Raw genomic sequence first — 3,843 nt, 5'->3', positions numbered from 1 at the left:
CACCGGAAGACAACCGCCAAACATCGAAAGAGTCGCGATGCTCCGCAACCTACGTGCAAAGCGGTCGCACACCGGGTAAGGGAGTGAGAGCCCCAAACATAGCTGGGCGAGGCGCTCACTCCGCTCTTTAATATCTCGTTAATACCGCCAAGGAAATGGCACAAGCACACACACACAAGCATCCTCGGAAGAGGACAGTTCGAGTGACAGGTCAAATCCAAGAGTTCCGAAGACTACCTCCAGGAACAATCGGGAACAAGACCGATTACAAGTCGTCGAGTCTGTTACTGGGCGAACACGAGATGCGCACAGGAAATCGATCAGCCCTCACAATGGCCCAAGGCCAGAGATCGGACTGCTACGATTTACCCCAACAATCATCGTGCCACTCTTCGCAGAGAGGTGATAGACGCCAACGAGCCCGCGCATAGCAATCGAGGTGTAAAAAGGGCGTTGAAGGCAGGAAGCCTGGACGAAAGAGGCTACGAGGTCACCTCGAAGCGGTCTAAGAATCGGGCGCACTTGGGGCGACTACCAGTGCCAACCCCTTATCCCGCGGTGCGTCCGACACACAGAAATTTCCAAGGCGGCCAAGGAGCCTCCCCGCATAGCAATCGGGGTGTGAGGTTACGGATGCAGCATTGATAGCAATCGAGGTGTGAGGCGAAGGATGCAGAAGTGAGAGCCGAGGGATGTAGCAGAGATAGCAATCGGGGTGTGTGATGCAGAAGAGATAGCAATCGAGGTGTGCGGTGGGAAGGGCCCAGCAGCCAGAATGCATGAAGCGACGGATGAAGCAGTGATGACAACCGGGCTGTGAGGAGAGGAGGGATGCAGCCAAGAAAGCAATCAGGGCTCGAGGCAAGGGATGCATCAAGGATAGCAATCATGTTGTGAGGCGAGATTCCAAAGGCTAAACGTGAGAGGCTGCAGGGTCGACTCAGAGAGGTCTATGCATGTGAGAGGCTGAAAGCAAGGTCGACTCGGAGCGGTCTATGCATCGGGCGCGCTTGGGGCGACTACCAGTGCCAACCCCTTATCCCGCGACGCGTCCGACAAAGAGAACGTTCCAAGGCGGCAGAGGAGGTTACCAGCCGAAGGATGCAGTAGCAATAACAGGTATAGTTCCGCGGCGGCCGAGAAGACTCACCGCATAGGAATCGGGATGCGAGGCGAGGGATGCGGCGGGAAGGCCCCGACGGCTAAACGGAAGAGGCTGCAGGGCCGCCTCGGAATGGTCCAAGCATCGGATGCGATTGGGACGACTACCAGTGCCAACCCCTTATCCCGCGATGCGTCCGATACACAGATAGTTCCAAGGCGGCCGAGGAGCCTCACCGCATATCAATCGGGGTGCGAGGCGAGGGATGGGGCGGGAAGGCCCCAACGGCTAGACGGAAGAGGCTTCAGGGCCACCTCGGAATGGTCCAAGCATCGGACGCGCTTGGGGCGACTGCCAGTGCCAACCCCTTATCCCGCGATGCGTCCGATACACAGATGGTTCCAAGGCGGCCGAGGAGCCTCACCGCATAGCAATCGGGGGTGCGAGGCGAGGGATGGGGCGGGAAGGCCCCAACGGCTAGACGGAAGAGGCTTCAGGGCCGCCTAGGAATGGTCCAAGCATCGGACACGCTTGGGGCGACTACCAGTGACAGCCCCCTATCCCGCGATGCGTCCGATACGAAGATGGTTCCAAGGCGGCCGAGGAGCCTCACCGCATAGCAATCGGGGTGCGAGGTGGGGGATGCGGCGAGATGGCCCCAACGGCTAGACGGAAGAGGCCACAGGGCCGCGTCGGAATAGTCCAAGCATCGGACGCGCTTGGGGCGACTACCAGTGACAACCCCTTATCCCGCGATGCGTCCGATACGAAGATAGTTCCAAGGCGGCCGAGGAGCCTCACCGCATAGCAATCGGGGTGCGAGGTGGGGGATGCGGCGAGATGGCCCCAACGGCTAGACGGAAGAGGCTGCAGGGCCGCCTCGGAATAGTCCAAGCATCGGACGCGCTTGGGGCCACTACCAGTGACAACCCCTTATCCCGCAATGCGTCCGATACGAAGATAGTTCCAAGGCGGCCGAAGAGCCTCACCGCATAGCAATCGGGGTGCGAGGTGGGGGATGCGGCGAGATGGCCCCAACGGCTAGACGGAAGAGGCCACAGGGCCGCCTCGGAATAGTCCAAGCATCGGACGCGCTTGGGGCGACTACCAGTGACAACCCCTTATCCCGCGATGCGTCCGATACGAAGATAGTTCCCAGGCGGCCGAGGAGCCTCACCGCATAGCAATCGGGGTGCGAGGCGAGGGATGCGGCGAGATGGCCCCAAAGGCTAGACGGAAGAGGCTGCAGGGCTGCCTCGGAATAGTCCAAGCATCGGACGCGCTTGGGGTGACTACCACTGCCAACCCCTTATCCCGCGATGCGTTCGATACACAGATAGTTCCGAGGCGGCCGAGGAGGTGGGGGATGCAGCGAGATGGCCCCAACGGCTAGACGGAAGAGGCTGCAGGGCCGCCTCGGAATAGTCCAAGCATCGGACGCGCTTGGGGCGACTACCAGTGACAACCCCTTATCCCGCGATGCGTCCGATACACAGATAGTTCCGAGGCGGCCAAGGAGCCTCACCGCATAGCAATCGTGGTGCGAGGTGGGGGATGCGGCGAGATGGCCCCAACGGCTAGACGGAAGAGGCTGCAGGGCCGCCTCGGAATGGTCCAAGCATCGGATGCGCTTGGGGCGACTACCACTGCCAACCCCTTATCCCGCGATGCGTCCGATACACAGATAGTTCCAAGGCGGCCGAGGAGCCTCACAGCATAGCAATCAGGGTGCGAGGCGAGGGATGCGGCGAGAAAGCCCCAACGGCTAGAGGGAAGAGGCTTCAGGTCCGCCTCGGAATGGTCCAAGCATCGGACGCGCTTGGGGCGACTACCAGTGACAACCCCTTATCCCGCGACGCGTCCGATACACAGATAGTTCCAAGGCGGCCGAGGAGCCTCACCGCATAGCAATCGGGGTGCGAGGCGAGGGATGCGGCGAGAAGGACCCAACGGCTACACGGAAGAGGCTTCGGGGCCGCCTCGGAATGGTCCAAGCATCGGACGCGCTTGGGGCGACTACCAGTGACAACCCCTTATCCCGCGACGCGTCCGATACACAGATAGTTCCAAGGCGGCCGAGGAGCCTCACCGCATAGCAATCGGGGTGCGAGGCGAGGGATGCGGCGAGAAGGACCCAACGGCTACACGGAAGAGGCTTCGGGGCCGCCTCGGAATGGTCCAAGCATCGGACGCGCTTGGGGCGACTACCAGTGACAACCCCTTATCCCGCGACGCGTCCGATACACAGATAGTTCCAAGGCGGCCGAGGAGCCTCACCGCATAGCAATCGGGGTGCGAGGCGAGGGATGCGGCGAGAAGGACCCAACGGCTAGACGGAAGAGGCTTCGGGTCCGCCTCGGAATGGTCCAAGCATCGGACGCGCTTGGGGCGACTACCAGTGACAACCCCTTATCCCGCGACGCGTCCGATACACAGATAGTTCCAAGGCGGCCGAGGAGCCTCACCGCATAGCAATCGGGGTGCGAGGCGAGGGATGCGGCGAGAAGGACCCAACGGCTAGACGGAAGAGGCTTCGGGTCCGCCTCGGAATGGTCCAAGCATCGGACGCGCTTGGGGCGACTACCAGTGACAACCCCTTATCCCGCGACGCGTCCGATACACAGATAGTTCCAAGGCGGCCGAGGAGCCTCACCGCATAGCAATCGGGGTGCGAGGCGAGGGATGCGGCGAGAAGGACCCAACGGCTAGACGGAAGAGGCTTCGGGTCCGCCTCGGAATGG

The sequence above is a fragment of the Cryptomeria japonica genome, unplaced genomic scaffold, assembly GCF_030272615.1.
Source record: "Cryptomeria japonica unplaced genomic scaffold, Sugi_1.0 HiC_scaffold_902, whole genome shotgun sequence".
NCBI lineage: Eukaryota > Viridiplantae > Streptophyta > Pinopsida > Cupressales > Cupressaceae > Cryptomeria > Cryptomeria japonica.
Note: the sequence above shows the minus strand (reverse complement) of the source record.